The following is a 17,593-nucleotide window of genomic DNA, read 5'->3' as shown; positions in this document are numbered from 1 at the left end:
AACCACAGGAGCCTTACATTTATATTCGAAGAAGTATTCAGGAATACGAATTTCGAATGCCATTTAGAACCATGTTCAACAGAAAAGAAAGAAGTTCAACCGGCAATTAATTTCTAGGATCTGTAAGAGTATCATGTAAACCATAAAAATTAATGAGCAAAACGTTTTAGAAATTTTTGAATATCTCGAACAGAAACCAAAATATAGGGAAATACATTGTTTTCAGATACGCCCGTTAACTAACGAAATAATCAAGACATCTATGATCTGCTTTCTGATATCTTATTATTCCGAAAAAAGTGATGGGGGTCCTTTGAGATGCTTTCAATGAGCATCGAATATGGGACATCCTGTATTTCGACGACAACCATATATTCATTGGAAAGACTATTAAGTCCAATAAAAAAAACTGAGAGACGCAATAGTCAATTTTTTTTCTTATGGACGCCATATTGGTTCTTCTATGAGTTGATGAAGAAAAAATTACGAATTCAACAATGTACCACACTCTTCAAAAATATTGAGTCTAGCTAAGCAAATTTGAACTTCCTTTTTATTTTTGTTTGAATAGTAGGCTGGTGCCAGAATTTTCATTTACTTTGTTACTTCGTTCAGTTGTTATGTGAAACCATCACTCCATTTTTGTAAAAACCTAATTCCTGTTCGATAAGTAACCTCATATTGCTTACATAATCATGCTGATACCTTGACACTCTACATAACGTTTAACTGGCAATGTCTGTAGAAATTGTTCTACATAATTTAAAAAACTCAAGTAATGGTTTCACATAACAACTGTCAACAAAGTTAATTAACAATTCTGATATTTATGGAAATGCACTGACAGAACCCTTCAAATGTAATGGTAATGAAAATACATTGTTATATCAACATGATAAATTATTCAAGTAGTAGTAGTCTATGAAATAATGGAAAACAGAAAAAAACTGACGACACCTATATTGATAACTACTAACCGAATTTCATGGAGTAATCTCCAGAAACAAAAAAAGATATCGATTTTTAATTTTTTCGAGATATCTCGGGAACCATTGGAGACTAATCTCTAAGGCCCAGTTTCACCAAACAGCACTTGATCCCAGATTGATTAAACTCCGCTTGTTACTAAAGCAGGCTCAACAGTGTTTTCTGTTTCACCATGCATCAACCCGTCCGAAGATGATCGCGATTAACCAAATCGCGATTAAATAGTTAAACCATTTGGCAACGTTGTGAACAAAAAGTTATATAGTGTTCTGTATCGTATTAGCAGTGATGACCACCATTGGCGCTAGGTGTCTGTGTCATTCATTCATAACTAATAACATTTCAAATCATTTGTCATCTTGTAAACAAAAAACAAAGTTAAGTTAAAAAGAAATTATCCCATTTCACAAAACCACACATTCTGGAAAAAAAACTATATAAGTAATTTTATTAACTTATTTATTTTTATTAACAAGTTTAACTGCTTCTTAAATAATATTTCGATCAAACATATCAATAAATTATTCTTTGCAATAAATTTCATAAAACACAAAAACAAAGTTTACGTGTATTTTAAATGGGAAATATTGAGCCTATACATATAGTCATATTTTGATGAAATTGACCCAAAAATTAGAAATTTCCGGAAAAATAATTACATAGACAAGAGTTCCATACTGATAAATAATTATTAATCTCAACTTGAAAGGTTATAATCCTCCAAAAATGGCCGATTAGTGCTAAATCGCGATTGGTCGATTAAATGGCGCTTTGGAGTGTGGTGAAACGCTACATTACATTAATCGTGATCTAAGGCCTCACTTAAGAGCTAAGTCAAGATTAAAGCATTTGGTGAAACTGGGCCTAAGTAACGCAACTTTTTTGTAATTTAAGTCACCCTGTATTTCTAACGGTTTTCGATATCCCTGTAATGCATCTCAAAATAGTTCTAACCCTGTATATTCAAAATTGCAATAAATATCTCGGTCATTCGTTGCAAAATCCAAATATTTCATTATTAATAACTTCGTCATTATTCTCAGTAAGCCAACATTTTTGTTCAATTGTTTCTTCACAATATTTCAGCTACCTGCTTAGTCCTTCTTTCACCGCCAATATTTTGTCACCTCCGTCATGTTCCTTGAAACGAGCAATCGCAAAAATGTGTGTGGTCCATCTACTCAAAACGAGGATCCTTCTCAACCGTCTTGCCGCATGACCGACCTACCATTCATCCCTAAGCCGATCCCGTCATAGCCTACTGAGTCCAGGATGACAGCGGTGGATTAGACGGACCGCGAGCTGTCCCGATCTAAATGCTGTACACCCCTCACCACCTGTCCCTGTGTTTTTGGGATTAGGCCGCGTATCATGGGAGGCTAAGGCCTGTTTTGACGCTTAAGCTTTTTCTCGCCCCTTTGTTGAGCGTCGGGGGTAGTCAAGGTACCGTGAAATGGATACTTTTATTCGGGTGAGCTTAGAGGGCAACGGGGCGGTTTTTTTCGGGGGAGAATAATTACATTTTGCGACAATGAGGTTGTGGCGTACTCGTCAAATTCGATCAGACTTGATGATGCGGAAATGTTGACTGCTGTGGCCGCTTCTATTCTTTTGTGGATGGCTAGTTTTTGTGTTCAATGTGTAATATAATGATAGGGGGGTGATTTGAAGAATGTGTTATTAACTTAACGCAGTAATAGTCTAGCACTTGACCATGCAAGTATTCTATTATCGAAACTAATGAAAAAATAGTATATTCTAAAACAAGTTGCAGAATGGACTCCTATTCCAACACGAATACGAAATTCGAAAACGAGCGACGAAGGATCGAGTTTTGGAACGCATGAGTGTTGGAATTGCCTTCTGCAACGAGTATTAGACGATATTTTCTCTATTTCAGTTTTGTGAAATATTGTCGAAATTCAATGAAAAATTCAGATTATGCATCCTAGTGACATTTGTATTGTATCTTGGCAGTTGGTGTGACTGTTACGAAAATTGACAGATTACGGAATTTCAATTTGAATTGTACGTTTCGAATTTTGAAATAATTTATAATTACGCATTAAATTCGTGAGTTATGTCTGACGAAATCGATTTAACACCACCAGAATCAAGATAAATTTCGAATAAAGTTGCAAATCATTTCACTATATCCAAATTATATTATATTGACAATTTGACGTGTATTGAATTTTGATAGGATTGGAAGTCTGTGTAGACAACCACAGAACGAAAAGTATAACTGAAAACAATGCTGTAATGAGTTCATTACAGCAATGTTTTTAGAACTGTAATGAACTCATTACGATACTGAAATAGAGAAAGAAATTTACATTTATTTATTTCATTATTTTTTAATATTTGCAACAATTGTTTCGCTAACAATGAGGCTTCATCAGGTCACATTTCGACTGAGCTTGTATATATTTGACAAAATATGAACATTGGCCCGAATGGCCGAAATAACATGAATACCAAATAGGATATAATAAACTTTGCAGATATATTGGACACTTGCCGCCTGGCATTTCCAAACTCTCTGAAGAAATTCAATAACAAGGATGAGTTTACATCTGTTCATTGAAAGGAATATTTCGGGAATTATATATAAACATTCATTTGAATGAACAACCAGATGTTAACTCGTCTACGCATTATTAAATTCCTTGAATTTCATGCTGTATATGGTTTTTCAGTTCTTTTCTTCTCCAAAGTATAGCATTCAGTTGTTTTCTCATTCATTTGGCTACCTACTCGAATGGTTCATAATTTCAGACTAACTCAACATTTCACCCATGAGTCCCGGACACAACACGTATTTTTTTTTTAAATTCAACTTTTTTCGTCAACACACCAAACTTTTCTATACTTTTTCTGTAGAAATATTCGTCTTTACTTTCGAAATTGGATCAAAACTCAACAATCATTTCTTTATTAGGCAACTATTCTTTCCTTGGAAAATTCTTTTGAGGTCTGCTAGAAACCAATAATCACTGGAGGCCAGATCTGAAGAAGAAGCTGGGTGGTTAAGTGGTTGGAAACAAATTTGTTCAATTTGATCATAATTCACATCGATCGGTGACAAGGAGCATTGTCTTGGTGAAAGGGAATTGTTTTTTGCATTTGTTTCGTTTTTATATATTTTTAAACAACAACGAATGTATTGTCACTTAACCTCTTCAATATATCGATCCAGACTATTTCTATATTGCGATGTTTTGATACGCGTATATTGACGGTTGGTATTGACAATAAAAATGTGGTATGATGCAGGTGGTGCATCTATGTGCCAAACCCAGGACTTACTGAGTGACAATTTATTCAATTGAGCAGTAACCATAACTTTCATGGTTAATGTATCTTCAGATTATGAAGAGAGTAATTGTGTAATTGAGGTTCAATCATTCGAAGTGATATTAAATGAACTTTTGGGCTCATTTATGACTAGTTTTTTTCTTATAAAAACAGCGGTTATATTTGGTTTTCTATATCACCACTAATTATTTTGGTAATGATGCAGAGATGTAATTTATTCGAATAGAAAATATGATACAGGTATGCTAATATTCTTGAAGAAGTCATTATATGTTAAAAATTAACAATGAGTACAATATTTAGTACAATATCCAAACGAGTAATATCATCGTATGATATTAATTATTTATCTGGTTATCTAATGTATCAGCAATATAATTGCCATCAACATAAACCATTGTCAGACAGAAGGTCTCCACGCCATTACGTAGGAATCATAATCGAAAGTAACCCAAGGAGAATGATGTCATCAAGGGAGGATAGCGATATACCGGTTTCACCCTTATTAGGGATCATCAGTACCGCATAACCCTACCCAAGATGACAAACGAAATAGCAGGCATCTTATTGAACGCTGGCAGTCGCTAGTCAGTATGAATTACTGAAGAGCGCCACCCAGCGGACAAATAACCTAACTACCTCCTCCATGAGTACCTCGAAAAAGCAGAATCCCACGTCAACAAGGAAAATCTTCCGTTTTTAGCCTAAGCGACATTCATATTGAAAAATAACAAAATAAAATGGCTGTTATTTGGATATAATTGATGAAATTAACAATGAGTACAATATTTAGTACAATATCCAAACGAGTAATATCATCGTATGATATTAATTATTTATCTGGTTATCTAATGCATCAGCAATATAATTGCCATCAACATAAACCATTGTCAGACAGAAGGTCTCCACGCCATTACGTAGGAATCATAATCGAAAGTAACCCAAGGAGAATGATGTCATCAAGGGAGGATAGCGATATACCGGTTTCACCCTTATTAGGGATCATCAGTACCGCATAACCCTACCCAAGATGACAAACGAAATAGCAGGCATCTTATTGAACGCTATATGTTAATTAATATTCTGAAGTGAAGTGTGGGCAAATTGCCGTGTGGAATAATATTTCTCACAGTATGAGCAATACTCAGTTTTGAAATTGAGTAGGCTAGAAGAATACACTACTTTCCATAGCAGTTGTATGAAAAGTATCGTTTGTGGTGAAAGTGCTTTTTCTCACTCGTGTGTTTGCGGCAATCGCCTTTCAGACTCGTGCCACAAACTTCCACACTCGTGAGAAAAGTTATGCTTTCTTCATTTTTTGCACAATATACTTTTTCCTACAACTGCTTTGGAAAGTAGAATACTCTACTTTCCAAAGCAGTTGTAGTATATATGAAAATAATTTACAGAAGAGGTTCCATCCTAATAGCAGAGTAACTCATTTAAAACCGATTTAAGTTAAGTTTTTATTTCATTATTTGCTTAGAGTGAAAAGGATCGATCATTGTACATTCTAATTTTATTAAATTTGTAGAACCTGGGTAGGAGTTTTGTTGCCAAATAAGCTAAACCACCCCTAGAAATTTATCTTTAGTGTCTCTTGGGTATTGTTATTGTAACGTTACACATTTTGGCCAAAATGTGTAAATGTGGCTTATTTGGCAACAAAACTCCTACCCAGGTTTTTACGAATATAACAAAATTAAAATATACAATGATCGATCATTTTCACCCTAAACAAAACAATGAAATAAAAACTTAACTTAAATCGGTTTTATATGAATTACTCTGCAATTAGGATGGTACCTCTTCTGTAAATTATTTTCATCCTTCTGAACACCAGATCTTATCAGGAAGCTTTAGTACTCCAATCCACATTCAACGAAGTTGATGTGATAACGCCAGGTATTACGCAGGTATTCTTTCAGATTCAGGAACTAAAGTGGTTTAACGTACGTACTATTCCAAATTCTGTATCTCAAGGAAGTACTTCTTGATATCTTTCAATTCCAAGAGAGGTTTCTGTTGTTCCAATCCCACGGGAGGTTTTCTTTGTTCCAATCCCACGGGAAGTGCGAGAATCCCGACACAATTCTCGCCGATAAATTAGATTCCAAATCTCAAATTGAATTAATAAATAATGACTGAAATCTAAATCTTTGGTACGTATCCTTGCTGAAGTCTCGACTTTCGAAAAGCCCAATTTCATTGGTCTAACAAGCGAGGTGCGGGCAAAGTATTGCGAGGAATAATATTTCTCACAGTATGAGCAATTCATAGTTTTGAAATTCAGTAAGCTATGAAGAATACACTATTTTTCATAGCAGTTGTAGGAAACAAAATTTCAATACTTCGTGAGACACTTGTTGAATACGGAACTATCTAATCCCAACCACAAAACATAAATTTCGCAAATCATAAACCCAACATCACCCGTTATTCTCGCACAAAAGAAACAAGGAAAACAATCCACAACCGCCCCTCGAAAAGAATACCTATTCCCTCCGAACCCCCAAACAGGTATCATGAACCTATACAGATAAAACTGCGATGTTTTGATTCCCGTAACTTGCAAATCGTCCGACCGTGTAATGCGACCTTTATGCTGTTCATTTTAATCTGGTTCCGGAGGTGAGAGATATGCGGGATAATACAGGTCGGACAAAACGGGTCGGGGTTTAAAGCCGTTTCGAGTTACTTTCGACGATGATACCATACATGAAATATACCCACGGTCGTCACCTATTATGTGCGAGTAGCTATGTACGTTTTGTTACCGTTGTTAGACAGATGGGCATGATTGTGACGGATGGGTGTCAAAATGGGGAATAATATTTGGGGTTATTTGAATGGTTTTATGTTTTATGATCTTCTAAAGCTTTTTCGCATTGGGAATTCCGTGTTTTTGGATTATGATAATTATTGATGATAGTAAAAGTAGAGTCTTTAGGCTTCCATACAGATCATGGTTATTTTGGTTTATTATTGTCATTATCACTTTTTAGCGAAAACGGTTCATCAAAATTCCTTTTATCATACATCGTTGTAAGGAGGCTTCCAAGACCTTTTAAATGAAGTATCACTCAATCCCTCTACCATATTCAATTTTGACAGGTTCAAGCGCTCCCCCTTAGGGGTGTTACTCCTTCAAGCCTCAAATATACGTCAAAAAATTTCCCTGAGATGGAACTGCGTGTGTGTATGAATTACGATATTTTTTGATCGTCTTGTAGGTAAGTGCAAAGTGAGTGTTCATCATATTCGGAATTTGTCGATTTGCCTTAAGATTTGATACATTTAGGTGGCTTATGAATCATCTCGTTTAATTTGAATAATCTTTTAGAGGTATATCCATATTTGGGTAGTCGCAAAATTAGTAGTTTTGAATAACAATAATACAGATGACTTCAACTAATGTAATTCCCTTTACTGTATGTTATCTAAAATTCCTAATTTTTCTACTACTCAAATGTCGACATACCTACCTCTAACATGTAATAAATATTTGAAAATTGTTCAAATTGAACGAGTTTATTCGATCACAGCCATCCAAACGTATCACTTTGTTGATGATGTAAATGAAGCTATAACTCCAATATAATAGCATTTAGGGATAGGCACTGAATATTAATTATAACATATTCAGTATTTCTTAAGATTTTCAAAAGGGAAAAAAATACTCAGAAGGAAGAGTGATGCATTTGAAATAATAAAGTTAATTAATATTCAGGAAAAAAAAACTTGTCGTAGGTGTTGGAGACCTCCCATCCCATGGGTACGGCCTTGATACCACTAGATATAAAATTTCACCTGATGCTAAAATTTTATCTGGAGGAGTATTCGGCATGACTAACAACTAGAAAATTAGATAAAAACTAATAAAATAATGTTTGAGAAATCCAAGAAAACAACAATTCAGGGCAAAAACTAAGTTTGGAAGTATATTGAACGTTCCATTTTTGAAGTGGAAATTACAATTTTGTATTTGATTATTTGATAAAAATTGGTCCCGATTCCAGCATATGAAATCCAATCTGATGATTCTGATTCTTTTTTCTTCAGTATTTTGATTGACAGCAGATATATAGATAGATATATGTTCATTTAGATTCAAATATGAATGACCTCTTCAAGATTTTGAAGAAAATAAATATGCTTCTGCATCTAGCTCAAGATATGATTTCAAAGAGTGTGCACTGGCCCGAATGCCCATTAACGTTAATTAACTCTTGTTCATTAACCTTTTTTGACCAAAGCTGAAATGACAGATGTTCTATGGGAATGGTTCGTTAATTCGAACTTTTTCGTGCTCATTCTAATATTTTTCGCAGAAGTTGTTGCCCATGTTAATATTGAATTTGCCACCAAAGGCATGTTTTTGAACTCTTTGCCAATTTGGTTACGTATTCAAAAAAATTTTTGTCAGTTGTTACATTTGGATTTGTCGATCGTTTTCTTGACCGCCTTGGGCAGTACTGAAAAATTTACATGAATCTTCAAGGCAAGAAATCAAGGAATATTCTTATGTTTTCTACCGAAATTTTATAAACCACACTCTTATTCACAGAATATTTATTAATTAGTTTATTATTAAATCGTTGACAAGAATTGAGGAAAGCTATGAAACTCTCTCAATCATCATACAACATAACAAATGATATACAAACTAACTCAATCTTAAATTGTCCAGATTATTTTTGAAATGACTTACACTCGTCAAATCACAATGTTTACATTTTCAGAGATAAACTTACTAAGTACCTAAGTAATTTCCTCAGTAATTTTTGATTTCTAGATTTTACATCGTTGTCGAAACAATTACAATGTGTTACAAATTCAGTAGAGTATTATGTTCACTGAGAATATGAAATATTTCATTTGGATCGCGTAGCCAGAATTATAGAATATTCGAGTAGAATATATATAATTATTCACAATGTTTCCGCAATAACAGATTCTACTATATCCAAATTAAGGTTCTATATGGAATATGTAGAATAATCACTCAAATGTTCATGCCAAATTTCAAAAGGGACATATCATTAGTAGCCTTCATCCAGATAAACTTACCGATAACAGTGAAATAATAATATCACACCTCATATACAAACTTTCACCGAATAAGTAGGTACGAAAGTTTTAAGGGACTGAATCTTTGTTCAAAATTGAATGTATCACTAACAAAACTACACTCTCCGAAAATTATCTATTCTATTTTTCTTGAAATTTCTGAAGATTTGTGCAAACAAAATGTGACAACCACGACTAAATTTTTGAGATTCCATTCACAAATGATCCGTTCTTGCAAAATTTTGTATTTTATTTTCATATTAGTGAACTTGTTTCTACGAACACAAAACAAGAATTCAAATAATTTTTGCAATGAATCGTTCCTTTCAATATTCGAATTGATAAAATGTGTTTCGTTGAAAAGTTGAATTGATGATTGAACATTAATTTAATCAATATCTACAAAAATCCCAAAATTCAACTATTCCATACTGACTCTCCCAGGCATCTCTTAATGAGACCTCTAGTAAGCTTAGAGGCATTAAAGGAACCGGTTGTGACTAATTATTATTCCTGTACCTAAATGAAGAAGGAGTATTATAATGATATGCAATCATTACATTACGATTCCAAATTTCACATAACGCACTTTGATTATAATGAACACTGAAAATAATGTTTGAGTTGATATATTCAGTACCTAGGTACCACTTGAAGAAATATGAAACCGAGGCATTCGCCATTTTGTAACGTTAGCTTTCTACACACTTTCACTTTTCGTATAAATTTCAAAATATTAGATGTTGTCTTCACGAGTCTCCTTTAATTTCCTCCTTTTCGGGATCATAGCAACGAGCGAGACGTAAATTTTCTCTATAAAGATTGAGGTTTCTACATATAATTAATGAACACAATCGGCAAAACCAATTTTGATAAATTGTCTTGGTACAATGATGATGAATGGTTTAGATTCGAGATGAACCCAGGTGTTATTTCTGCATCTATAAAATATTAAAAATTAGAAGACCATAGAAGAGGATAGATGTTTTAGGGAAATTCCATAAATTTTTTTTTTTTTTTTTGAGAATTCATCAAATATGATGGATGCCAAATTGATGTTAACTCCTCAGACATTATGTTGGCTGTAGTTAAGTAGTAATTCAATTCATATTTCATTCTGTATTTTCATTTCATAATGGGAATTAATTGCTTACGCAAAGCTGCAGCTGTAGCGGTAAGTGGTAGTCGAAATAAATAGATCGTAGATTTGATTTCAAGAACGGTGATTTGACGTCGAAGACCAGCGTGGCGGCGGTGGAAGAGAGAAGGTTTTCGAAGATGCGGAATTGAATGCATTATTTTATCATTGGAAGTGACGCAACGCAACAAGCCATTTCAAATCGCCTGAAAGTCATGGGAATGATTCAGAAACAAGGAAATTGGTTGCTGTACGAGTTGAAGTCGAAAGATGTGAACGGCGTTTGTTTGCTTGTGAGCAGCTGCTTGCAAGGCAAAGAGAGAAGGAATTTCTACATCGCATTGTGAATGGAGACGAGAAATGTTACGATAATCACAAGCGCAGAAAATCATAGGGGTATCGCACCCATGCTTCCACGTCGACGGCCAAACCGAATATTCACGGTTCCAAGGTCATGCTCAGTATTCGGTGGGACTAGCTCGGCGTAGTTTATTATGAGTTGTGAAAACCGACTAAATCAATCACAGGCAATCGTTATCGAACGCAATTAATGCGTTTTAGCCCGGCACAAACAGCCACAATACAACGAAAGACATGATAAAGTGATTTTACACGACCCCCTTTCCAATACTTGGAAACGTTGAAATGGGATGTTCTACCCCACCCGCCTTAACCTCCAGACGTTGCTCCCTCGGACTATCACTTGTTTCAATCAATGGCACCCGGACTGACTGACCCGCACTTCCAGTCTCATGAAGAAGTGAAAAATTGGATCGATTAGTGGATCGCTCCAAAAATGACCAGTTTTTTCAACGCGGGTTCGTACGCTACATGAAAGATGGGAGAAAGTAGTGGCGAGCGATGGGCAATACTTTGAATCATAATTGTATAATCAGTTTTTCACAATAAAGCCTCGAATTACGGAAATATGTAATATAATGATCATATAATTATTTTCAAAATCAATTGAGCCAACCAGACGAAGCCATATTTCCGTCAAAGAAAACATCTATAGACTCCATCACCAATATATAAATTACCAACAATGAAACTGTAGAAACACGTATTACGCCCTGAAAACCCACAACAAAAACGAATTTGAAACCTGTTCAATTAACCCGTCAAGAACAAACGCGACCAAACCTCCTCAGTCCCATGTCCCAAAATTACCATACAATACCGAGCGTTCTCACCTCCCTCCCACCCCCGCGACCCGACGTCACTGACGTCTGTCGTTCGCAGACACAGCCTACTTCGACGTCCCCGCAGATCAAGAGATAGGTCCTTTTGTTGGCCGTAATCTCCAGCACACTCCGGCGTTGCGTTCGACGTCCCCATCTGGCGATAGCCGCTTGTTATTCTTCTGGTGCGTCACAGGAGGAGGAGGAAGAGACCAGTCGGGATATCCGGGAGTGTTTTGGACGAGTCCAGATAGCTAGAGACCTTTGAGGATGGTTTACTGTTGGAGATTCTTATCTGGGACGTTTCGAGAATTGTCGGAGGGTTGGTATGACTCGTGTTGTCGCTTGGTTACATGTCAAAGTTGTTATGGAGCTAGAGGGGAATCATCGTCATTTTAGGGTACCTAGTATTGACAGATGAGATAATGAACCACTTACCTACGACATTTGAACTAGAATCCAAAGTTTTTCAAAAGCAGTAGAATGTAGAATAAAAAGTGTATAAATAATATGACTAGAATAGAAGGTGTGTAAATATGACTGAAATATAAAGTGTAGAATGAGAACTTTTGAATATGACTAAAATTGAAAGCGAACAAAATAAAATCACAACAGCATATCAACATATCATTTTTCTCCCAGAAAATGTGTCTTTTCTAAGAATTTTAACACTTTTTCTTCATGCTCAGATTCCTCCATCAAAATAGTTTCAATTGTATTACTCAAAGTCAATTCATTGCGTATACTTTGGTATTTTTTACGGTCTACCAATACATGATAAACTGTGAGTACCTGATTAAAATCTTCATACCTAGATTGATGAATTCCCATTAGCATGTTGAGCGATGAGAGATTTGTGTATCCTATCCTCAATCTAGTCAGAGAGACATCTTTCGCACGTCCAAGCTGCTGATTTAGTTTTCCTTTCTGTGCTGTTTTTTTGATAGCCCTTAACTTGGCATCGGTTTTGTTCCAGTCGGTTTGCCTTTCCATTTTTCCTTGTAATAAGCTATTAGGTCAGTTTGGTTGATTTCATTTACAAAGTTGTTATCATAATCTCCGGTCACTGCTAATCTAGCTGTTTGGTCGACTATTTCATTTTCTAGAATTCCGGAATGTGAGGTAGTCCAGACAAATACAACAGATTTTGATTGTTCCTTGAGCTATGTGAGGGAGGCTTGAATCTGTCATCTTAGTAGCAGTCTTAGTAGTTCACCTCGAAATTTGAGATAACCAGCTATAAACTTGTATTTTGACATCATAAAAGTTGTTTCTCTATTTCAGTATCGTAATGAGTTCATTAGATACAGTTCTAAAAACAGTGGTGTAATGAACTCATTACAGCATTGAGTTGAGTTATATTTTTCTTTTTGTGGTTGTCTACACAGGCTTCCGATCCTATCAAATTTCAACACACGTCAATTGTCAATATGATATAATTTGGATTAAGTGTAATCTGTCAATTTTCGTAACAGTCACAACAACTGCCAAGATACGATACAAATGTCACTAGGATGTATAATCTGAATTTTTCATTGAATTTCGACAATATTTCAAGAAACTTCACTGAAATAGAGAAAATATCGTCTAATACTAGTTGCAGAAGGCAATTCCAACACTTATGCATTCGAATTTCGCATTCGTGTTGGAATAGAGCCCATTCTGCATTCCGAAACTTGTTTTAAAATACACTATTCAAAACCTACATATGGTAGGGTGTCTGCGACTATAAAATCCAAGGTCAAAAATTGATTTTTTGCTTATATCTCGTTGGGTTTTTCGCAATTTTTTATCCTTCAATATTGTAGAGCATTAAATTCCCTAGAAGTTCTGTTCGGATAAGTTTTTTTGTACATTGTATCGTTTTCGAGATAGAAGCCAGAGTCGCAAGTCCCGTCAAAAACACAAATCAGCCACTTGAAATTGTATGTTCGTAGTTATCAAGGAATCAAGGATACAGTTCAAAACTGACGAAAGAAAAAGACAGTTATAAGTGTATCGATTAAAGTTGTAAAGTTATAGAAAATGTTATATTCTACAATATTGACAATGACAACAAAAAGCAAAAAAAGAAATATTTGCAAAAATGTGCAAAATATCGATTTTATGACCTTTGACCTTAGATTCTGATAGTCGTAGACAGGCTTCAAGGTTTGAGACAACCTTTTAGTATGTCAACATACAAAAAATACGTCACCATCTCAAATTTCAATAAATTCCGCCGATAAATTTAGTACTGATGATGGATTCATTATTTCATTAATATGAAGACTTACCTTTCTGAGCAAAGGCAGAATAGTTATTTATAATACAAGTGCAGAAGGCATTGATATTCTTCCACGAGTTCAAAATTCAAAAACGAGCCACGAAGTGGCGAGTTTTGGAATGAACGAGTGGTAGAATGAGCCTTCTGTACGAGTATTATACATTATTTTCTCTAATTCGTTGCATTTTCATTGAAATTAATGAAATATTTCCATAAATATATTTTAGTGATTTTTGCATTGAAAAATGTTGATTGGCAGAACTGATTTCTTTAAGGCAAATTGATGAATTGACAGATAAAGCCGTGGCGGAAAGTTCGGAGTACCACCATAGAATAATAAAATATAACCATGAAAACTGTGCGTTTCTGATATATTCTCGCACGATTTTGTTCTACAAGATGTGGAAGAATGAACGGAATAACCACAGAATTAGAGAAATTATTTTTTTATAGTCAATCCGTACTCACCTAGTCCTACTCTACCGCTGATAAGAGGATTTACAGTTACTTCCGGGACCATTCGACTTACTTCGTCATCTAAAAAGTTAACTTCCTATCACCTGTGACTCTAAGTTTCGTTCGTTTTGACCAGAATCCCATGAATATAGACCTAATAATTTGCATTCATGCTTCTAATGTCTCTATGTTTTCAACTCTTTCTTTTTCTCCTTATTTTTCGATGTATATTTCACTACTATTTATAATGAGGATATTATAATCATTGTATAAGGATTACATTCATTAGAGAATGGTATAATATTGGCGATTCTTATCTCGGCCGTTTCGGAAATCTCGGAGGGTTGGTACGACTGACTGCTGGGTTACTGTGTCAAGGTCATTATGGAGTTTGAAGGGAATTAACGCAATTTTAGGGTCGTATCGGCTAGATAAGACAATAATCCACTTTCGCCTCCTGAAGTCGAACCCAAAGTTCCTCAAAATCGATTGAATATTCATCATTCTCGAAGTGAAACTTCGCGATGCAAGAATGACACACTAATACTACCAGATAGCACTATTAATCATTTTGAAAACTAATGGTCTTAGTCAATGAAAATTACCGAAAGGATTCTTACAAATTTAATCTAAACAATGAGATTTCTTAAATTCTGGTAATAGTCCATCGGTGGAGTTATTAATAGGTATAAATGAATAAATGGTCTACTCAACTTTATATATTCAATTAAATATATATAAGCAATGAGAATTTTGCGACAAGCGTATTTATTTGAATGGAAAACAGAACTGCATGTGTCTCGTACACAATGTATTTTCATAGAATATCACTAGATCAAACTTCCTTCAATTGTTATATTACGATGTTTCTTGAACTTACCTGTTGTGCCTTAGATTAGCTGTTCCCAATACATTTCTAATTTTTATCTACGAACTTATTCAATTCTGGAATTTGGTAATCGATCTCGTTTTACACTTTTTTTCAGTCATTTAATAGTATATTCTGAAACAAGTTGCAGAATGGGCTCCTATTCCAACACGAATGCAAAATGAATGTTGGAATTGCCTTCTGCAAACAAGTATAGGTATTAAACCACATTTTCTCTATTTCAATGGTGAAATATTATCGAAATTCAATGAAAAATTGAGATTATACATCATAGTGACTTTTGTTTTGTCTCAGATCTTCTTTTTGTTTAAGGTCCGGAATTTACATTCCCTTCGCCTCTAATTTCATTTCTCCTATTTTATGTTGTTGATCGGGAGGCTTTCCTCCCTACTTCATGTTACTATTTTCTTCTATTTAGTTCTTTGAAAGAGGTATTTCCCCTTATCAGTCATTCTTACTTTGATTTGTATTATCTTTCTTAATTCCTTATTATCGTGCTCTTTCAGCGTCTCTATTATCTTCTTTCTTTGTTTATTGACTATTTCTTCAATAGTTTCAATTTTCAGTTCTTCTCTGATTTGTTGGTTACCTAGTTATATACCATGGGGCGCCAACCGCTGTTCTTATTACTGAATTTAGTGTACTTTGCAACTGATCATTATTATTGTCCTTCGTATTGTACTAGGTAACTCCTGCATACGTAATGCTTGGTATTAGCACTACGACGCTTCCACTACGACATATTAATCAAAATACAATGTTCATGGAACCAACGAATAAACATGAAGTAGAGGCAATTATAAAAACAATAAAAAATAATAAAACACCTGGATTAGACGGGCTGAGGGCAGAAACCTTGAAATGTATCTCTTGTCACATCTGTGAACCACTTGCTTACCTTGTCAATCAAACCATCTCGATGGGAGAATGGCCAAGAAGTCTCAAAGAAGCAATAATAAAGCCCCTATTCAAAAGCGGAGATAAGACTAAAATGGTGAATTACAGACCAGTATCAATAATTTCAAACATTGCAAAGATTTTCGAAAAAGTTATCAAACAGCGACTGGAGAAATATGTGTTAGATAAAAATATTATCTCAAATAGACAGTTTGAATTTCAGACAAACAAATCCACTGAGGATGCGATTTCTTTGCTTGTATCAAATATTTATGAGGCTTTGGATAGGAGTAAGCCAACTCTGTGCGTTTTTTTAGACTTAGCAAAGGCCTTCGACACTGTAAGCCACCCACAATTATTGGATGCCTTGGAAGACATTGGTTTAAGGGGCAATGTGCTTGATCTGATGAAGAGCTATATATCTAACAGACAACAATATGTCAAAATAGGGAATTGTATAAGTGACGCTTTCGAGGTAAAGTTTGGAGTCCCACAAGGAACTGTATTGGGGCCTATATTATTCACTATTTATATAAATAATCTACTTGAGTTGGATAGCCGTGGAAAGATAATTAGTTTCGCAGACGATACAGCCATTTTATATCAAGCTGATAGCTGGAAAGAACTCAAAGACCAAGCTGAAAATGACATGAAATCTATCAAAGATTGGATGGATTATAATTTATTGACAATTAACTTCGAGAGAACAAAATATATCACATTCTCTCGCTTAAATAGAAACTTACCAGACTGTGAAACACTGAAAATTGATGAGAATTATGAGATTAAAAGAACCGACTATATCAAATATTTGGGCATCATTATAGATAGACATTTGAGATGGGATAAACATATAGATAACCTCAGCAGAAATCTCAGGTGTTTACTCTATAAGTTTAGACTTCTGAGAACCTTTCTGGACACAACCAAACTCAAAATGGTCTATCATGCTTTAGTAAGTTCACGATTAAACTATGGTATCATAGGGTGGGGTGGAGCAATGAACACACACCTCAAAAAAATTAGTATAATACAAAAAAAAATCTTGAGAATAATCTTAAGAAAACCTCATACCTACCCGACAGATATTCTCTACACGTTTTATCGTTCCATTGTGGTATATCAATTCAAAAATAAATCAAGTCTACAATCTCTGACACATCAATATGACACGAGGAACTATGGCACTTGCTACAAAACTCCATTTTCAGCTAAAACAGTTGGCCAACGCAGTTTTGCTTATTTGGCACCGAGAATGTATCAGATTCTACCCAAAAGTCTAACAGAACTTCATAATCTACGCCTCTTCAAGAAAAAATTGAATGAATTTATTGCAAAGTACCCGAGAAATGAACTCGTCAAAATAATAGACATGAGAAAATAAACATTTG

Source organism: Harmonia axyridis, chromosome 3, assembly GCF_914767665.1.
Source record: "Harmonia axyridis chromosome 3, icHarAxyr1.1, whole genome shotgun sequence".
Lineage (NCBI taxonomy): Eukaryota > Metazoa > Arthropoda > Insecta > Coleoptera > Coccinellidae > Harmonia > Harmonia axyridis.
Note: the sequence above shows the minus strand (reverse complement) of the source record.